This window comes from Eubalaena glacialis, chromosome 17, assembly GCF_028564815.1.
Source record: "Eubalaena glacialis isolate mEubGla1 chromosome 17, mEubGla1.1.hap2.+ XY, whole genome shotgun sequence".
NCBI lineage: Eukaryota > Metazoa > Chordata > Mammalia > Artiodactyla > Balaenidae > Eubalaena > Eubalaena glacialis.
In genome coordinates this window covers 1,771,914-1,794,670 of record NC_083732.1, presented here as the reverse complement: position 1 = coordinate 1,794,670, position 22,757 = coordinate 1,771,914, and the positions used below count along the sequence as shown (strand labels likewise).

The 22,757-nt window shown below is 37.2% G+C and overlaps 1 protein-coding gene across 4 annotated transcripts in view; it reads right to left on the bottom strand.

Moving 5' to 3' along the window:
- Positions 1-22,757, bottom strand: part of SNTG1 (syntrophin gamma 1) — a 480,938-nt gene that overhangs the window by 231,967 nt on the left and 226,214 nt on the right. The window lies entirely within an intron of this gene.

Sequence of the window (22,757 nt, the reverse complement as noted above, 5' to 3'; positions counted from 1 at the left end):
AGACAATGGGAAATTATGTGACTAGTTTTAATTCTCATAGGCACTTCTCAAATATTTTGAATGAGCCCACAGGGAAAAAATACAACACACACGATCGATGCTAACATCTCTAAACACATCTGGAAAGAAGTGCAGAGCACGGGTTTCAGAAGGTAAATGAATTAGGACATTGCAGGATGTCCTGGGGGGTACGGTCAGAGTGCAGTGTGTCTACAGCTGGACGACACATCAGCTGAACGTGAAGCTCATCTTGCCCCTGTGGGTCTCACCACTTTCACTAGTTTTTAATGACTTTTATGGAGAAACAGAAAGAAATAAAGAGAGAGAAATATAGTGCAAAATACCTGTTTTATGGTTTATGTTTTATGTTTAATTTCTATGGAAATTTGTTTTCCCCACTTGTATGGAAAGTCTGTGAGAGCTCAGAGTTCATTTCCAGTTTTGTAAGAGCAGATCAGTAGTGAGAAGATGGGGAAAAACATTTGTCTTTGCATCAGTAACAAGCAACATAAGCATTCTCTTGCTATAATTGATTACTACCAGGTTTAGGTCTATCTAGCCACAACAAGTAAGATAAGTTTACATAAACATCACCATGAGTGAGCATTTGTTTTTTCAAAGTTATTTTTAACTCATTTGGACTGATGTTCTTCTCTAGTAACATGTGTTTCCTCGGTTTCTCTTCCAACTTGTGTGGCTTCAGTTTTGTTTGAGGAACATAGATGACATATTTCAGGCAACCTAGAAGGTGACATGATGGAGCCAATGGATGTACTGAAAGTTTTGGAGCCAAAACACCTCTTTCTAAATATATTTCTGGTTTGTCTACCTTAGCAAAACAGTTCTTTCTACCTATTGATTTACATGTTAAGAACTATTTTTTTGCAATGCACAGAGTAAATTAGTTTCTGGTCAACTATGAAAATGTCTTGTCTTTACAACATAGTATAGAAACAAGCAGGACAATTATTGTTCACGTAAAGCATACTGATGTTTTCTTCTATTGAATGTGCGTGTGTGTGTGTGTGTGTGTGTGTGAGATCAACAAGATAAATACTGCGTGTTTTCACAGTTGTCTTTAGATGTTTAGTTTATCTTCCAGTAGGTGGCAGTCTGTGATGTTAAAAGGGTACCTGGTATTATTCTGGAAGCTTTTAAATTACTTCATGTAGAACTGAAATGAGCAGAAGAAAAAAAATGCCTTTTATAGCAGCCTATTTATTCTGTGGAACAGAAACGAGTTATGTATTTATTGTCGTTCTGCATGTAATGACAAAATCACTACTGTACAAATAGTGATTATGCCATTTTGTGGTCCAGACTATAAGGGTAGTTTGGATGAAGGGAAGTTGAAAATCACAGTATTTGGGAGAGTACGTTTAATCTGAGAACACAGAAATGGGTACTCATGCAAAACTTATTTTTTGGAAAATGGTCAGTTATTTTACTATTTTCTAGCATAGCTAAGAATGAATGAAAAGGTAACTTTATTTACATTTAGCCTATTATAATTCTACAAGGACAATTATATTGTTATGTATCGAGGGTTATTCAGACTCTCAATATCAATTACTATTACGAGGCAAAAATGACAATTGTCACCTCCAAACTGGTACCACTAATGCTTGAGCCCAACTCTACTGACATTCATTTTCCTGTAATACACTAAATCCCATTCATGTGGGGACAGAATTAAACAATTAAGCTGCTCTACTATCATGTTTTCTCTCCAACTGTGTGCTTTCTTCCTTCCCTCCAGTCACATTTTATTCTCTGCTGTGAGTCTTGTTCTTTGTGTCAATCCTCACCTAAATTCATTTTCTGCATCTATCAGCTTTCACTATTCAATGGGGTAGCAAGCAGTAGATACTCTAATAAACACTTGTTGAATAAATTAATATAAATGTTGAATAAATAATGTTAGATTGGCCTAATGTTTTGCATAGAAAGGAATATAGCAAATATTCATTAAACTTCAAGCCTGATTATACAGATGGGGAAGGAAAAAGTCCCATTTATGGAACAGAGAAAAAAATATTAGAGATTGTTCCTCTAATTCTTATTTGTCCCTGTTTGAACTCCAACACATTTACTGCCTTTTTATATAATACTGATCACTTCTCAATGTGCCAGGAGGAGTACTCAGTTTTATATTTCTATAGTTAAAAAAAGAGAGAGAAAGAGAGACCAATCTCTCCAAGGAAGCTTGGGATAGACCCATCTCTATTTATGCTGCCTTGCATTGAGTTGGCAAACTGTTATTTAGCCAGAAACAAACAAAAGACACCAACAAACAGTTGCAGCGATAAAAACCTCAAATAACTTCAACCTCTTTGCTTTCACCTATGACTGTCCCACATTTGCAGGTTTGAATGAGGTGAATCAAGTCTCAGTTCAAGAGTAAAATATCATTCTTTTGTGAACAAGTGAAGTAATTTCTGCACTAAATTGAACCCTGTCTACTCTGTAATCAAACTCATTCAACAAACTGAGCACCTACTTGAAGTAGGAAGTGTTTTACATTTCAGCGACACTGCAGAGACAAAAACAACATCTCTGACTTACATAGTGTGTTATTTTTAATCTACTTACAGTCGATGGACCAGTGAGACAGACCAATGCAAACACTGGTTGAAACTCTTGCAGAAGTCTGTTCTCAGTTAAGAAAACAAAACGGAGATGATGGTGTGATTACAAGTCACATGCTGTAAGTTTATCACAAACACGTAAAATCACTGGAAGGCTTTCATGCATAAGTATTTTAATTGTGGAATCAGAAACTGAAAGGTTCTGAGGGTAACATACGATATTCAAAAATATGGAACAACAAAGGTAAATGCTGCTCAAAAATACTTTATTAATCAGTCGATATATTAAGAATGACACTGTTTTTTAATAACTCTCAATAAATATTTTGTCAGTACTTTCCTTGTGTGCTGGCTAATAACCCAGCAGACACCATCCTTCCAAGTGGCTTAACGTCCTTCTACAAGACAGGCGGACTTTTTGAAAGAAAAAGATTTGGGGAGAAAGAACTGGGCTGGAATCCTGACTCTGCCACTCTAGACACATAAGTTAACCTGCCAATCTCCTTTTTAAGCTAATAGCCTTTATTTAGGGGAGCAGTGTTAGGTTTAGAGAAAAGCTGAGCAGAGAGCACAGAACCAATATACCCCCTCACCATACAGTCTCCCCTGTCATCAACATCTTGCATGGGGTGGCATATTTGTTGCAATGGATGATGATACATGATTAAATAAAGTCCTTAGTTTATATCAAGGTTAAGGTTTTCTCTTTGTGTTGTACATTCTGTGGGTTTTGACAAATGCATAATGTCACGTACCTACCACTACAGAGTATTTTCACTGACCTACAAATCCCCTGTTCTCCCCCTGGTCATCCCTCCCTCCCTCTCCTCAAACCCCTGGAAATCACAGAGCTTTGTAGTGTCTGTATAGTTGGAATCATATAGTACATTCCCATTTCAGGCTGAATTTTTTCTCTTAACGATAGGCATTTAAAATTCCTCCCTGTTTTTTTGTGGCCTGATAGCCCATTTCTTCTTATCACTGAATAACATTCCATTTTGCGAATGTACCACAGCTTGTTTATTCATTCTTCTACTGAAAGACGTTTTGGTTGCTTACAGTATCTGGCAATTACGAATAAAGCTGCCATAAACACTAGTGTGCAGATTTTTTTGTGGAAGTAAGTTTTCCACTTACTTGGGTGCATATTAGGAGTATTAATGCTGGATCCTATGGTAACAGGATGGTTAGTTTTGTAAGAAATTGTCAAAATGTCTTTGGTTTTCTTGATTTTTATCCACTTTGACTCTGCCTCTCACGGGTGTATTTCATCCATTCACAGTGAAAGTCACTGGGGATACAGCGGGGTTCAGGGCTACCAGACAGGCACACCTCCCCATGTTGTGCTTCACTTTACTGCCCTGCAAATACTGCCCTTCTACAAACTGAAGGTCTGTAGCGACCCTGTGTCGAGAAAGTCCGTCCTCACCATTTTCCCAACAGCAGTTGCTCGCTTCATGTCTCTGTGCCATATTTTGGTAATTCTTCCAATATTTCAAACTTTTCCATTATTATATTTGCTATGGTGATCCGTGGTCGGTGATCTTTGATATTACTGCTACAACTCGCTGAAGGCTCAGATTATAGCTAGCATTTTGGGGCAATAAAGTATTATTTAATTAAGGTATGTACATTTTTTTTTAGCCATAATGCTATTAGATACTTAATAGACTCAAGTATAAGCATTACTTTCATATGCACTGGGACCCCCCCAAAAATCGTGTGACTCTCTTTATTGTGATATTGGATATTCACTTTCTTGCTGTGGTCTGGAACCCAAGTGGCAACACCCCTGAGGTGTGCCTGTATTTGTAACTGTTTTCTATTTGTTGCCTTTTTTGTTTGTTTCTTTTTTGCCTTCCTCTTTCATTCTTCTTTGGTTTTAATTGAGCATTTTATATGTTTTCATTTTCTCCTCTTAGCATATAAATATTTATTTTTTTCAGTTATTTCAGTGTTTGCCCTTATGTTTGCCATATACATTTACAGCTAATCTAAGTCTGCTTTCATATACACTATACCCACTCATGGGTCATATTCATGGGCTGGTAACTTATAAAAGAATAGTTACAATTCCTCCCTCCTGACCCCTACAGCATTGTTGTCATTCATTTCACTGTCCCATAAGCTAAAATCACGAAGCATATCATTGTCATTAATATTTTGAATGGAGAGCTAGCTTTCAGATCAATTAAGTACAAGAAAAATAAATGATTTTATCCCACCTACACTTATCCCTTCTTTAGAATTTTCCTTTCTTCATGTGGATACACATTTCTGATCTATATCACTTTCCTTCTTTATGAAGAACTTTTCAAAAAAATATTCTTGCATAGGAGATTTACTGGCAACCAATTCTCTCACATTTTGGTTTATTAAGAAGGTCTTTAATTCTTCCTCACTCCTGAAGGAAAATTTCACTGTATAAAGAATTCCAGTTCGGTGGTTTTGTTACCTCCCTCTCAACACTAAATGTTTCATTCTACTCTCTTGCATATTTTCTGATGAGAAGTTCAAAGCAATTTTTATCCTTGTTCCTATATAGGTAAATTGTTGTTTTTGTTTAGTTTGTTTCTTTGTTTTTGTTTTGTTTTTCTCTATGGTTTCTTGCAAGTTTTTCTCTTTATCTTTGGTTTTCTGCAGTTTGTATGTGATGGGCCTAGGTGTAGATTCTTTTCTTTTAGTATTGTTAGTATTTATTCTGCTGGATGTTCTCTGAACTTCCTGGACTGGTGGTCTTATGTCCATCATTAGTTTTGGAAAATCCTCAGCCATTATTACTTCACTCTTTCTTCTGTTCCTTTCTCTGGAATTCCCATTATATATGTGTTACATCTTTTGAAATTGTCCCAGAGTTCTTGGATTCTCTGTTCCATTTTTTCAGTTTTTCTCTTTGATTTTTCAGTTTGAGGATTTCTAATGTTGTATCTTTAAGCTTCCTAGCTCTTTCTTTGACTGTGTCCAGTCACTGATGAGCCCATCAAAGGCATTCTTCCTTTCTGTTACACTGTTTTTCATTTCTAGCATTTACTTTTGATTCTTTATTGCAGTTTTCATCTTTTTGCTTACATTACCCATCTGATATTTCATGTTGTCCATTTTCCCCATTAGAGTTATTAGCATATTATGGTTATTTTTAAACTCCAAGTCTGAAGATTCCAAAATCCCTGCCACATCTGAGTCTGGTTCTTTTGCTGGCTCTGTCTTTTCAAGCTGTGTTTTGTGTTTCGTTGTTTTGTCTTTTAGTGTGCTTTGAAAGTGTTGTTCAAAGCTGGACGTGATATACAGGTAAAAAGGAACTTTAGTGTGAGCTTTTGTGTTTATCTGGTGTTTACTGTGCACTGTAGCCACTGGTGCCAAGATTTCAATTTCCTCTTGGGCCCCCGTTTTTGTCTCTTGTGTTATTTTTGGGTTTCTCTCCAGTCTCCTTTTGAAATAGAGTCTGTTTCTTGGCATTCTCTCATCTGAAATCCACTGGTATCTTACTGGAGCCTTGCTGATACCGCTGGAGAAAAAGAGGAACGTCCCATAGGCCTCTGATTATGTCCCAGTCTTTTAGGGAGACTGTGCCCCTGCACTGTGACCTTCAGGTGTGCTTCTCAGCTTCTCTCCCCTCCCCCAGGTGGGACAGGAAGGCTGGAGGGGTCTGTAGGTGAGTATATACCTTTCCCCATGTTGGTTTGGCTCTAATAAGTAGTTCTTCCTAAGAGAAGTCTCTGTTAATTAGAAAAGAATGTTCTTGGTATACTTCAAAAGAGTTATTGATACTCTTCCCCTTGCTCTGCAGAAAACAGGTGGATACTTTTCTCTGATTATTACTGTGGGAACCTGGTGGAGTCCTTGGAGATAAAACTTAGAATGTTCAGTGGTCCCTCAAGCCTGGACCCCCAGGAACATTTAACTCTCAGGCTAGTCCAGTGGACTTCCAGCAATCTGTCCGTTCGTCCAAAGTCCCCTCCCATTTGCTGGCTCCAGGGGTGTTTTTGGCTCCTGGGAATCTCTGATTCCCCGCATGGCCTGTCTGTCCAGCTGCGGGGGGTGGCAGTGTTCTCACGGATCTAAGGAGAGCTGCTCAGCTTTTTCTTGCTGTGAGGAAGGAAGCGATGACATCTAAACTCTCCATGTCAGAGCAGAAGCCGCAGTCTCAGTCCTCGACTTTCTAATCTGATGAAACACAAGGACAGAAGGGTCTACCGATACCTCCTCCACAGGGAGCTTATGCAGAGCTAATATTCCCAAAGCAACATTTTTACTGTCTGGCACACAATAAACACACAAAGTAAACACAGTTATTTTCTCTGGTGATGTCGATGTAAGAGCACATGGTAGGGAAGAGTCCACACTCACCGGGCAGAAGGCTCGGGTTCAAGGCATCCTCCCTCTCCTTGGTGATGGCCTCATGCAGTTACTGACCTGCTCAGGGTCTCCGTTTCCTCACCAGAGAAGATGTGTGCCTGGCTCAGAATAAGGCCCATGTAGGCATGAGCTATTAGTATTAGGAAACTTGAATTCAGTAAATTCATCTGATGTTTATTAGGACATTCACTTACACACCATCTCCTCATTCCAACAGCCTGTGGGTTTACTGCACGCAGGGGGCTTTGCCGAGGCTGGGTGTGCACACACGGTCTGTGTGCTGAGAAGACACCTACGTTCTGAGGAGACAGACCATAACCGCGGCTCACCGGATACGCAGTGTGTAAACAAGTTAGCCTGCAAAGACGGGCAGGAAAATGACTAGCTGGCTCAGGTAATCGAGGAGACCCTCCCAAAGCCTCCACCAGAGCCACAAAAGGGCTACCACGGATGAATGAGTGACATCTTCCCAGGCAGGGAAATGGAGACAGAACATTCCAGGAAGAGGAAACAGCACGAATGCACAGAATCACTGGGGATGGGAGAACACACTGAGGGAAACCTCTGAATAAATCTCAGTGTGCAGCCAGAAGATACTGTCCCAGCAATAATGGTAGACTGTAACTGTTTCACCACGAAAATGGCAGGAGCTGGCTCTGAAGTGAAAGGGCTAAACTATGCGATGTAACAGTTACTCGGCGAGGAACAGATTATAACATTCTGAATAATAAATGAGGTAAGCAGGCATGCAAAAGTTCAGGGAAAATATAAAACACTTATATTTAGAAAATTTCAGAAAATACAAAACAAATAGCCTCCAGTATGTGACAGGCACCATCACACAGGGGTGAGAGACATCACTTCATTTAATCTCGATAGCAGCCCTGCAAGGCAGGCGCTTTTCGTCTCCCCACTTTGCAGACTGGGAAGCACAGGCGCAGGCTGGAGGGACGGCCATGGCCAAGGGCCCACAGCCAGGGGCCAGGAGTTGAGCCCCGCAGTCCCCCCACCTCTGTCCAGGCCATAGCATGTGCCTGGAAGTAGACATTAGCCATCCCTTAAAATATATCCTAGGGAGATACCTAAACAGCATAATTAAGCACAAACTCATGGGGGAGGTTAGTTCAGCCACTCTGCAAATCACGCACGAGGAAAATGGCTGGAAGACCCCCAGGAGCATTAAAATATTCAGTTTTTACAAAGTTAGCAGTGACTTTGAAACATGTTTGTTCTTTATTTTCCTTTCCTTTTTAAATTGTTTTTGTTCACATCATTGTTCATTTCTCTAGGCTTATGGTGTTTGCTACCAACATTTTAGTTTATTTTAGGGGCAATATCCTTATATCTGAAGCCACATCAGATTACTGTCAGTTGACTTCAAATATAATATATTATTTTGCCATACTTGTATTAGGTTACACACTGATACACATTTACAACTAGAGTCCACAGAAAAAATGATTACAGTGGTCCTGAGAACACAGTAATTCTCCTTCAGAAGAAAGCTGCCTGACCTGCTGTCCTGTAACTGAGCTCCTCCTGGGACACTGTCACCATTTTAGCCTGAGTGCCTTCAATGCCCCCCTCGCCCAGGATGGCTGTATAATCTGTTCTGATGATGCAGGGTCTGAGATGCTGGCAAAGCTCTCGATCTAATTTTAGAGACAGAGGTTGCATTAGTGGACCAGTCATGCATACCTGTGACACACATTATTAACAGGAGATGACATGGGATCTGACATAATGGCTGATCCCATCAGGAGAATCCCACAATTAAGCAAATATTGTTAAACATTTTACACGTTTCTATATATTTTATTTCCAAAACAAGCTTGAATATCCCTCAATAACATTCAGTTTACTATCAACTTAATAGTGAAAAGAATATATACGCCCCTCGCCGCAAGGCTTAAGTAGTCATTTTCTCGTAAGGACTCTGTTCTTTCTAAGCTGGTGAGGGTCATGGGAGCAGCAGAGGGAAGGCTGCAGAAAAAGGCTGTAGAAACAACGCCTAGACTGAGTTCCTAACTCTCCACACCTCGGTTTTCTCTTCTGTGAGATGAAGATAATCACCACCACCTGCAGGGGTTGATGAAGAGTCAGAAATAACAGGCGTGTGACAGACAGATCACATGGTGCTCACATCGGTGTGGCTCATTAGAAAGGACGTGGTGATGAAGGGAGCTTTTCAGCTTTCACACAACTGTGCGCTTCTCGGCTCCAGGCTCGACGGTTAAGAGCAGCTGACTGGGAGTCCGGGAAGTCAAGAATTAAATCATGGATCTGCAATAATTAGCTGCACAGCCTTGGAATTCCTTGCCCACCTCGTGATTCCATTTGTTGATGATCCTTTTCCTTTTCAGTTGCCCTCTGTTTCCCTCCTCTTGACTTCAGACATAATTTAGTTATCTGACAATCTTAAGTGAACCCTCCTTCTGCTGTTCTCCACGTGGAATCATGGCGCCCCCATCTACCTGGTTTGTAGCTCTTGCCACGGCTGTGCAGTGAAGAAGGGGAGGAATCTCCTCCTCTCTCACCCACCAGGTGGGATCCATCACCGAGTCCTGTCAGCTCTGCCTCCCGACAATGTCTTCACTGCCCCCTTCTCCATCACCCAGCGCCACGCCGCTCAAGCCCCTGCGGTCCCTCACCTAGTCTGCTCCTTCTTAACTGCATCCTCCAGCTCATCACGCACAAGCACCTGGGTTCTGCTAACGCACACGCCCGCCATGCCCCGACCGAGCTTAAACGCCGCCAACGCCAACGCCAACTCTATGCTCACAATTTTGACGACCTAGATGAAATGGACCAATTCCTTGAAAAATATAATCTGACAAAACTCACACAAGGAGAAACTGACTATGTGATTAGGCCTATATCTTTTAAAGAAATTGAAGCAGTAATTAAAACTGTCCCAAACAAAAATCAATAGGCCCATATGGATTCCATGGTTAATTCTACCAAACATTTAATTAAGAAATGATACCAACCCTCTATACATTCTTCCATAAGACAGAAGAAGAGGGGATTTTTCCAAACTCGTTCTATGAGGCCAGTATTAACACTAATATTAATACCAAAACCAAAGACAATACAAGAAAAGAAATCTACAGACCATTATCTCTCATAAATATAGATGCAAAAATCCTCAGCAAAAATTAGCAAATTGAATCTCACAATGTATAAAGGAATTGTGCATCACAATCAAGTGGAATTTATTGCAACCTATCACATCAATAGGCTAAAGAAGAAAAATTATATGACGGTATCAATTTATGCACAAAAAACATTTGATAAAATCAAACAGCTATTTATGATAAAAACTCTCAGTAAACTTGGAATACTACTTCCTGAACTTGACAAAGAACAAAATAATAAAACTACATTAAACATGACACTAATGGTGAGAAACCAGAAGTTTTATTGCTAAGATCAGAAACAAAGCAAGAATGTCCTTTCTCACCACTCCTTCTTAGTATTGTATTGGGAGTCCTAGTTAATGCAATAGGACAAGAAAAAGAAAAAAAAGGTATACATATTGGAAAGGAAGAAATAAAACTGTCTATGTTCACAGATGACTTGATTGTCTATGTATAAAATCCAAAATAATTGATTAAAAAATTCCTATAACTAATAAGCTATATAGCAAGTTTGCAGGATACAGGTTAACAGATAAAAGTCAATTGCTTTCCTATATACCAGCAATCAACAAATGGAATTTGAAATTTAAAGCAAAATATCATTAACATCAGTACCCCCCAAAGTGAAATACTGTAGTATAAATCTAATGAAATATGTATAAAATCTGTATTAGGAAAACTACAAAACTCTGATGAAAAAACTTATAAAAGAACTAAGTAAGTGGAGAAATATAGTCCACATTTACAGCCAGGAAGACTCAATATTTTCAAGATGTTACATCTTCCCAACTTGATTTATAGATTTAACATAATCCCAATCAAAATCCCAAACAAGTTATTTTGTGGATATTGACAAATTGATTCCCAAGTTTTATGAAGAGGCAAAAGACCCAGAATAGCCAACACAATATTGAAGAAGAACAAAGTTGGAGGGCGAACACTACCCAATTTCAAGACTTACTGTAAAGCTACAGTAAGAGACAGTGGTATTGGCAAAAGAATAGGCAAATAGACCAGAGGAACAGAATAGAGAGCCTAGAAACAGACACACATAAATATAGTCAACTAATCTTTTACAAAGGAGCAAAAGTAATACAATGGAGAAAATATCATCTTTCAACAGATAGTGCTAGAACAATTGGACACATATATGCAAAAAATAATAATTTAGATGGAGACTTTACACTTCACACAGGGAGTTCACTGCACTCACAATGGTGTGTGTGCCTGTGTGTTTGTGTTATTAACCACCATTCTATGAACTAAACCGCTTAAAAATTATACTATACTTTACACACTTTATAGCACAGAAATTTTCAGTGAAAGGCTTGATGAAGACATACTCAGATGAGGAAATAGCTTCCAACACTCCAGAAGATTCCCTGGACCACTCTCAGCCCTGTCTGCCCCACGGGTAACTGCTCATCTAACTTCTGTCGCCAGAGGTTACTTTGAGCTGCTTTTGACTGCACATAAATGGAATCATACAGGATGTATTTTTTTATTGATTTCCTTAACTCAACATTATATCTCTGAGATTTATCCATGCAATTATGTGAATTATTAATTAATTCACTGGAATTACTCTATGATAGTCCACTGAACGAATATAGCACTATTCAGTGAACCATTATATTGATGGGCATTTGACTTGTTTCAAGTTCTTGGCTATTGCGAATAAATCTAATATGACAATTTTTGTATAAATTTTAGGGGGCAAAAGCATGTATTTCTACTAAGAATATCAAATTATGTTTTGAAAACTGTTAAACGGATGAAAAGAATCGAGCATTAATCTGTCCTGCCTTTCCTAAACAATGCAATAGCTGTAACACTAGATAACCAAACGGTAGAAGAGGGACATTTCTATTTCTAAGCATATTCCAGTTGATAAACAAAGGTGGAATGATTGAATTAGAATAGAAAATATATGTAATAACATTTTGAAAAGTCCTTAAAAAAAGAAGTGCATTAAAATATAAGGTCGATAGTCAGATGCACGTGCACGTATAATTTTTCACATAATACATCGTTATGGTTCACACACATACAGAGAACACGTATTACGGGATTTTAAAGCTGATACGCGTGGCTCTGTGAATCTGGATTATCACAGGTAACATAACTCAGGTACTGACAAGAGGGGCTGGCAGCGTCCTAAATCTACTAGAGGAAATGGACCCAGCAGTTCTGGACGCAGAGCTCTCGGTCCCCCACTAGGTCCTTCCAAGACAACTACTACAGAGTGCATCACGGGAGTCACAGAGCGCTGTTTGTATCAAGGGTGATTGCTGAGACGTGCTGGAGAGAAAGAATCAAACGTTATCTCCCTTCCTCTAGGGAGAATGAGTAAGAACCCTGAACAGATGGAGCCCCCGGGAGGTAAAGGAGATCGAGACCACCAGGAGTGCGCCACGGTGTGTTCTCAAGTTACAGGAAGGCTGATGCTCTGTACCTGGTGAAGCACTGCACCCAGCGGGTCCCACCCTGGCATGATTATGTAATTACCTTAGAGCATTCTTTCCCACATGTTTGTAGATTGTACAGCCCCTGCTGAGAACAGCTCCAAGTACAAACAGGAAAGAAACAGCCCTGCCCTCCAGTCCAGTGAGGAAGATAAACAAGCCTGTAGCAATTACAACTCAGTTGGTAAGAGACATGCTCTAAGTAGGCACCATGCTGGGAGGACACAGAGAGAAAAGAGGCCACATTGTTTATAATCCCTTTGTAAATTCCAGTTTTTTGGACAGATTTGCTATACAAATTAGTAACCAACCCTTATGTGACATAAAGAAGTAAATTTCAATACCTCACACTGCTCTTAATTAGGTTTTGTTACTTTTTTCAGAGTAACATGAGTGAAGGCACCTATTCCTCTTTCTGACAATCAAGCTTTACTTTTCAGTAAAAGAAGCATGCAAAATGGGTCAAAAATTAGTTACATATACATGACCACGGTCACGTGGTGAGTCATTACAGAAGATGAGGTATGTACTACTTTCAGTGCCCAGACTTACATTTTCGGTTCTTAATAAACACGTTCTGGAATCATCATGGATTCTGCCATGTTTACCAAATTCTATAAGCTAGGAGAGTGTGTACATGTGTTTTATGCTTTACTTACAGATCAGTGGCATATTACAGGTGAAAATTCCCAAAAGTAATATATTGGTTTACAGAAATTACATCGAAGTTCTACCCTAGTGGGTTTTAAAGATCACCTGACTTAACTCCATCATCTAAGAGATGAAGAAAGTAAGGTTCAGAGAGTATTCAAAGTGTGCTTAATGGCTCTACATGTATTAGGTGGTAATTATAGAACCAGAACATGGATTTAAGTACTATTCTACTGGAACCATGATAAGTATTTAAATTCATCACTTGCAAATATAAGTCTAAGAGGGAAGAAGATTAAATGTAATCTACAGGACAATAATGAGATAAGGTAAGGTAAACAGTGACACCCGAAATCTGAAGAAAAAAGAATCTTAAAATCTTTCTTGAAAACCAGCTTAATTGTGATTTAAATTTAAAAAATACGGAAAACATTTGAGTAATATTGTTCCCTTTGAATGATGTCTTCTCACATTCAATTTTCACTGTTTTGAATTTTCAGGTAGTATTTATTCAATTAAAATTCAAAAGGTAGAACTAGCTTGTCATCAGTATACTTTCAGCTTACACCTGGAAATTGTTGATCTTAATTGCAAAGCAGATGTTCATGGTGAAGAACAGAGCAGAACTTTGATGATTTTTCATCCTTGGTATTATTGTTCTTTTTTTTGATGGTTTTTAATGAAGTTAGCTATTCAGTATACCTATTTTTACTGTGAGTGTCTGAGAAGAAAAAAAAATTCTTGTAATGACTGTATTTCACAATTTCATCTATTTTACATTTTAGTCCAATATTGCAGGTTTTCTGAAGTAATCTACATTTTCTGATTTTCCATCCAGCATTGTATTCACTACGTACAATATTAGTTTATTATTCTTACATGCTATTTTATTACCCTTAAACAATTTGCTTAACAATGTTGCACTGTAAAACCAATTGCTATTTTTTCATTTGTTTTACTATTTGCTATCTAATTTATGGGGAATGTCAATAAAATGCATACAGAGTTTCAATGATATTAAGGTATTTATGAAGTAAATAAAAATATAATTGTTCATTTCAACTTATAATTTATCTTCCATTAGCTCCTGAAAAGCAATGCTATTTTTTTCCTGTCGGTCACACACGAGAAATGAAGTTGAATTGCACTGCACTAACCCCGTAGTGATCAATGCAGCCCCACCCACTGATCTCACATTACAGAAATCAAATAGAATATACATGAAAGAACATTATAATAAAGAAATCTGAATCTTTTAAAATTCATTTTAAATGAGGAAAGTCTTTCACAGCTTTAATGGTTACATTTTTATTAATGAATCACTTAATAAACACTGCAGAGTTGATGAATTCAAATTGATCAATTTATCAAAGTACTATAGATAAAACCACTACCATAAGGGATACAAAAAATGTAATGCAGGCTATCTCTCAAGCTAATGGCATCTAGTAGACAGTGAAGTTCACCAGTACCTATAAAACAAGGTAAATTAAAAATACTCGAGAGGTATAAGCCAAATGCAGAGTTGGAAGTAATCATATTTAATTAAAGAGATTACAGAATTCTTTACAAAACAAGTGACATTTGAAATTGTCCCATAATTACATTTAGATTTTGATATGAAATATAGGGACAGGTGGCATAGATCATTCCAGATTGTTGGAACAGCATAAGCAAAAGCATGATTTTTAGAAATTATGAGGCACTTTAAGGAAAGAGCAAGATGTACCACTCTTTCCTGAGATTCAGCTTTCCATTTACAACTCTGAATATGTTTTCTTCAAATGGACAAGTGCTTCTTGCTTGCTACGAGACAGGCCTAATATGACTCTCAACATCTTCCACTGAAAATCACCTCCTTCTGCTACTCCCTTCTTGACATCCAGCTTTTGACTCTTCCCTTTATGTCATCCTCCAAAATCAAAGCTGATCAAGTTATATAGATTTTATTGCCCAGTGATCCTTGCATTAATTCTCTTTTGCATAACAATTACACTGCCTTAAATTATGCTTTTGTATTACAAATATGACTGATTTACATTAGAAACATAAATTCATTGAACTAACTATACTACAAAATAAAAATTGGCTTTTATGACTTAGGCTATTGGCCAAGATAGAGTAACAGAGATAGGATTTAATCTCCTCCATGAAACAATAAAAACTTAATATATGAAACGATGGTATTCAAAATATGGATATCAGGCAATAAAGTCAGTGATCCATAGAAATGAGAAAAATTGAGGTGAGCCCTAGGAACACCCCTGCTGACTGCCTGGATAGAATCTCCAGGAAGGGCATAGGCATAGGAGGAAATTACTCAAGGCCAGGGAAAGAAACAACTACAAACATTAGATGCAATTGTACCCCATCCTCACACAGGCCAAGAAGAGTGCCTTTCCCTCATCCAGAGTACATGGGGCACTGGGTAATTACTTGGAAGTTCCATGCCTCAGTAAGGAGGTATAATTAGCCCTAAACCGACATTGCTCTTGTCCAACCTAAAAAACTTCAGTCCAGCCTAAGAAACCTTAATGCAAAATACAAAAGGATCAAATTCTCTCTAAATAACTACATCCCACAACAGATCTTAGTAACATTTACAAGAATTTGAAAAATATCTAGCACACAGTAAAGTAAAACTCACATCTGACATCCAATAAAAAATTACCTGGCATGCAAAGTAGCAGGACAATTCAACCCATCATAAGGTGATACTAAGTCAATCAGAGCTGACTTAGAACTGACACAGATGTTAGAATTAACAGACAAGGACAATAAAACAATAATTATAACTAGATCCCATATATTCCAAGTGGTTAATAAAGATACAGAAGATAAAAAAGTCCCAAATCCAACTTCTAGACGTGAAAAGTACAATATCTGAGATTAAAAAAGAAACACATTGAATGGTATTGCCAGCATTAGACATTACAAAGAAAAATAAAATAGTAAATTTGAAGACTTATGAAATAGAATAAGCATTAAAACAAATAAATAGATCATCACAAGTGGCCAACTATACATGTAATTAGAATGTCTAGATTAGAAGAGGGAACAGAAATATATGTGAAGAAGCAAAATGCCTAGAACACATAGACCCAACTTCCTCAACAAAGCCAGACAGAAGAAACATGAAGAATATTACACCAAAGCACATTGTGATCAAATTGCTCAAAACGAGTGATAAACAAGAAAATTTTCAATGAGCCAAAGAGAAAAAGAACCAAGATGTTCATTATGAAGGAATAAAGAGACAAGTATAAACTAAAAAAAAAATGAGATAAAAATACTAGTCAAACTCAAATTGAGTGTTTTCCTTAAGATTAAATAACACTAGCCATGGAAGAATCCTAAAGGTGAGGACAGCCTAGGGGCAGCAAGCATCCCTAACAATGTAAGAGCTTCTTCGGGTCTTAAATTGAAGAAACCAAAGTTGAAAAGATAGCATGGAGACAAGCAAAAACCTGAAAATTGATTACCTACTAAGTGCTAATAAAAGTTTTATCAATATTTTTTAAATTGTGATAATGAAAAGCTAGTTTTGTAGACAAAGAAAGCCCTTGTATCTTAGGTATGCACTGTGGAGTATTTAAGTTGGAAATGAGAGGGAATCCAAATTTACTTTTAAATATTTCTGAAAAAAATGATATTGAGGAGAAACGAAAGAAGACATTGATCATATTTCATTATACTATTCTTTTTGTGTTTGTTTTCCATTATAAAAGGGGTTTTAAAGAAGCTATAAAGATGTGTTTTTCAAACACCATTTTATTCTAAGTATGCCTACATAATTTTGACAACAAAAAATAAATTCAGAATGTACAAATTAACAATTTTATTCTATTGTCTTATATAGCCACTATTGTCCTATATTTACACTTAAGGAAAAAGCTAGTGACCAACAATAAAAATATCCTATTAATGAAAACTTCATATACAGCAACTATCAGTGAATGTATAGATTCAAACTAGGAAATTGCAGCCGAAGTTAAAAGGCAGATTTTAAATTTCTTTATGTCTTTTACTGTTTATCTTGAAAATGCTATTTATTTAAGACAAAATAGTAAAAGAAATGGGTTTGCTCATAATCAAAACCAGCATGTACTCAAGGCTATCTGCTAAGGGCATTTATCAATTAAAAAACCTTTCAAATGAAATACCTAAAACCAATGCAGCTAAATAAAATTGATCTTTGCCGCATTTACCTATCCAGGTGGAGAGTAGAATAAAGCTTTTCCTAAGAGGCCTCTCCATCATGTTCTAGCTAAAAAGGCTCCAACAGTGGCTTCCCACTAATGTAGCTGTTGGAATCCATATTGATAAACATAAAAAAAGCTGAATATATCATTTCAGTTTAGAGAACAATTCTGAAAATTGAGAGCATCATTTCTGCCATCTTAATGCAGCTTAGATTTCAGTCTATATGAAAATAAATGTGTAATCGCTACACCATTAATGCCTCAACAGTTGGAAGCAATGATACATAACCAAACTGTATTATAGAGGCTGAATCTGTGTGGATCTGAAACTGAACGTAATTCAGAATCATTTGGTCTAAATGTTTTTCTTATTTTTATTAGTCTATGATTAGCTGTTTATATAGTGATATCCAGAAAATCCCTAAAACTTTTGTTTAATATTTAACCCCACTAATCAAGAGGCAGCAACCTAAAATACACACACACACACACATACCACACACACATGCACAGAAGTACAGGACTGATATTTTTTAAATTTGAAAGGCAATAATAGAAAAGGTCAGTAAAATAATGCAAATGCATAGTGGAAAGGAATAAAGAAGATAATACAGTTAATGGAATGACAGAACTAATTAAGGAGAGGAAATAAACAGAAATAATAAATGTCACATAATAAATTTCATTTTTTTCATTTTATGTTGAAGAAAGGGAATAAATGCTTTTAAAAATACAGAAAGATCATGAATGCAGGACAGAATAAATAACTGAATGTACGGATTATACTACAGAAAGGTAAAACATATTCTGAATAAATCTGAGGCCCAGAAAGTAAGTGAAGAAGATGCCTGGTACTCCAGGAGAAATCAGGGGAAAGAATAAGAAAGATAAGAGATTTCCACTGGATATCATTTATGTGGAAAATACAGGAGGGATGGCATATATGTGCAGTTCTATAAATGGTTTGTTTTTTTTTTAACATCTTTATTGGAGTATAATTGCTTTACAATGTTGTGTTAGTTTCTGCTTTATAACAAAGTGAATCAATTATACATATACATATGTTCCCATAACTCTTCCTTCTTGCGTCTCCCTCCCTCCCACCCTCCCTATCCCATCCCTCTAGGTGGTCACAAAGCACCGAGCTGATCTCCCTGTGCTATGCGGCTGCTTCCCACTAGCTATCTATTTTACGTTTGGTAGCGTATATATGTCCATGCCACTCTCTCACTTTGTCCCAGCTTACCCTTTCCCCTCCCCATATCCTCAAGTCCATTCTCTAGTAGATCTGTGTCTTTACTCCTGTCTTGCCCCTAGGTTCTTCATGACCTTTTTTTTTTTTTTCTTAGATTCCATATATATGTGTTAGCATACAGTATTTCTTTTTCTCTTTCTGACTTACTTCACTCTGTATGACAGACTCTAGGTCCATCCACCTCACTACAAATAATTCAATTTCGTTTCTTTTTATGGCTGAGTAATATTCCATTGTATATATGTGCCACATCTTCTTTATCCATTCATCTGTTGATGGACCCTTAGGTTGCTTCCATGTCCTGGCTATTGTAAATAGAGCTGCAATGAACATTTTGGTACATGACTCTTTTTGAATTCTGGTTTTCTCAGGGTATATGCCCAGTAGTGGGATTGCTGGGTCGTACGGTAGTTCTATTTTTAGTTTTTTAAGGAACCTACATACTGTTCTCCATAGTGGCTGTTATCAATTTACATTCCCACCAACAGCGCAAGAGTGTTCCCTTTTCTCCAACCCTCTCCAGCATTTATTGTTTCTAGATTTTTTGATGATGGCCATTCTGACCAGTGTGAGATGATATCTCATTGTAAATAAATGGTTTTAATGTAGTCATATAATGACTGTGAATTAACTATCACTGGATCAATACAGCTGAAATAAAACACAGAAATTAATGTAATGTCAAATATAAATGAAATATACTAAAAATAAATAACTAAATGCAACAAACAAATAAGAATTTAAAATATTTTTATTTTTCCCTATGTCCTAGTATATTTTGCATAGATATTTCCAGAAAAAAAATTTGCTCCAAAGATTATTTTTTAATAATGGGAGACTTGAAAATATCTATAAGCATATTTTGATGAGAAAAATAGTATATTTATTTAACATTAAAGTATCTGTAGGAAATTATTTGTGAAAAAATATGACAGAATCTTTTCAATGTCAATGATTTTCTACTTAATTACATAAATGTTGATTGTCCATTTTTTAAATTTCTAGTTACCCAACTAAACGAGGTAAAGGGGCTTTAAAAGCAATGCCCGGAGTGACAGTGTGACCCTACGTGAGATGGGGGTCTTCTCTGCAGCACATTCATCCCATTCACAATAACACCAATTACCACAGTACTCAGTTACAGCTCACTTTCAGCTTTTGATTTAGCCTGTTTTGTTGTTGTTGTTCTTGTTTCTTTCTTGCTTTCTTTTTGGTTTATTCAAGGTTTTCTTTTCCTTTCTTGTTAATTGAATTTTTCTGTCTATTTTTTCACAACTTACACTTTAGTTAATTTTTTAAATTTCACGGGACTTCCCTGGTGGCACAACGGTTAAGAATCCGCCTGCCAGTGCAGGGGACAAGGGTTCAAGCCCTGGTCTGGGAAGATCCCACATGCCACAGAGCAACGAAGCCCGTGTGCCACAACTACTGAGCCTGCGCTCTAGAGCCCGCGAGCCATAACTACTGAGCCCACGTGCCACAACTACTGAAGCCTGCGCACCTAGAGCCCGTGCTCCACAACAAGAGAAGCCACCACAATGAGAAGCCCACACACCGCAATGAAGAGTAGCCCCCGCTCGCCACAACTAGAGAAAGCCCACGTGCAGCAATGAAGATACAACGCAGCCAAAAATAAGTAAGTAAATTAAAAAAAAATTTTTGCTAACATTTTACACACATTGTAGACAAGTAGGCCTATCTCCCTGATAACCATTTCCTACTGTTCTGTGACATTTTAGTTGCATATTACTTTAATATGATCTAAATTACACCACCACTGTTACATGTATCACAAATGTCTTCATATCCACATGCCTAATCCGTTCTTGCACCTCCCTCCTTCCTTCTACGCCCAGTTTTCCTCCACATTAAGAACAATCTTTAGAAAATTCTATAATCAAACTACGTAAAAGATAAACACTCTCAAGTATATTGCCTGAAAAAAATTTACTGTACACTTGTTTGGATTAGTTAAGTATAAAATTACAGGTTAACAGTTATTTTCTCTCAGATATTTGAGGTTACTATGCCATTGGATTCTGGCTTCCATTTCTACTACCAAGAAGTCTATTATTATTCAAACATTTGGCTTTTGTTTAGGTAATTTGCATGTTCTCTCTGTGTGCTTTTCAGATAATCTTTTTGCTTTTAACACTTTGTGATTTCAGTCCAGCATATGTTGGTGTGGGTTTGTACCTATTTATCCTGCCCAGGAGTTTCCTCATGTCTTTCATCTATTCTGTAACATTATTTGCAAGTATATCTGTAGGAGGAAACCCTTTTATCATCTGATTTTTATGTGAAATAATCTTAGCCCAGAAGACTTTGTGTATCTCTAATTCAGTTATGCTCAGAGGATGTGGAATGCCTTACAAGTAAATCTGGGAAGGAAACTTGGCCATGACGTGATCATTATCAACCTTGTTCCTTTTGTTTCTCTCTCTTCTGTTTCTGCTTTCCACACGTTTCACCTCACAGTATTACCCAGTAAGACACTGATTATTGATGGCTGGTATTTCTAAAGTTTCATTCATAAATTTGTCTCTCACACTAAGGTACATTATTCAAAATATTCTCTATCATTAATAAAAGTGACATTTTACTTCCATAATTATTTTGTAAAGTTGTTCTGGGCCAGATGGAAAAGAACATTGCCGTTTATTAAGGAATCTCTCAAAACTCCCAACAATACCAATACCTTAAAATAAATGTCCTTTCTGTTTTCGCTGTATTCTCTTCTTTGGAATTCTTATATGATCTATGTTGGGTATCTTTTTCCATACTTCTCTCTCTTAACTCTTCTGCTTTTTCCATCTTTTAAAACAGAATATAATTTGTTCAGCTCTATACTCCAATTTTCTAATTACTTCATATTTTAACAGCTATGTTTTATGGTATTTAACACATATATTGAGGTTTTAATTTCCATGGTAGAATTTCTAATTATTTCTTTTGCAGATCTGTCTGGTATATTGTTTGACAGTAGCTTGTTATATTTTAATCACTCGTATAATTGACTATTTAAAATATATTGATTTTATTTACTGATTTACTTTTTTTTTTTTTGGCCACACTGCATGGCTTGCGGGATCTTAGTTCCTTGACCTGGGACTGAACCCAGCCATGCAGTGAAAGCCCCAAGTCCTAACCACTGGACTGCCAGAAAATTCACTAAAATATATTGATTTTAGATTCTGCATCCCTATTATGTAACCCTATAATGTAAAACTTTGTGGTCACATTTTTGCTTGCTGTATCATATAACTTGCACTAATAGTGGAAGCTTCCTTGTGTGTTCTGGAATTTGGATTGTGAACTCATGTTCAGGTGGTCTTATCTATAAGAGTCTTGTGTGTCCTGAGCCAGGGATGTATCCTTCTGGCAGTATTTTCAGTTTGCAATTGATTTTAAATGTTCATGTCTTTTACTGCATGTTCCCAGACCACACAGAATTTGTAAATTTGATGCATGGTTACAAATATCCAGAGAAGACTTTATTTTCACCCAGAGACCGGGTACAATAGAAAAACTGCCTCGATGCCTTTCCTCCTCAGCTTGGAATTTTTGAATCTACTCCTGCACTAAAGTACCTTGAAGCCTCCTTCTTCATAGAAGCTTTCACTTCACTTCCCTGTACCAATAAGACCCTGTTCTCCTGACTGCACATGGTTATTAAAATTTAAACTCTTCAGATTTGAAACCTGACTTGATATTGTTAATTTTTCAGTATGATATTGTATTTGGTTATATTTGTTTAGAAAGCCCATTTTATATAAACCTGGTAAAAACTTTACAGATGAACATATATGTTTGTTTTGTTCCAAAATAACCCAAAAAAGAGTGTTGGGAATTGAGAAGAGGTAAAGGTGAACCGTATTTTGTCATAGAGAAGTTCGGTGATGGGTGTGCAGTTGTTTCGAGTACTATTTCCTGTACTTTTGCACATGCCTGAAGTTGCCCACAATCACAGTACTTTTTAACCCAACCGTGGTTAGTACTTGCAAGAGCCCTTCTGCCCCTCACCCTCATCCTCCGTGAGGCAGGACCAGCTTCTGGTTACAGCTCTGCTTTTCAATTTTACACTGGTACTAAACCTTATT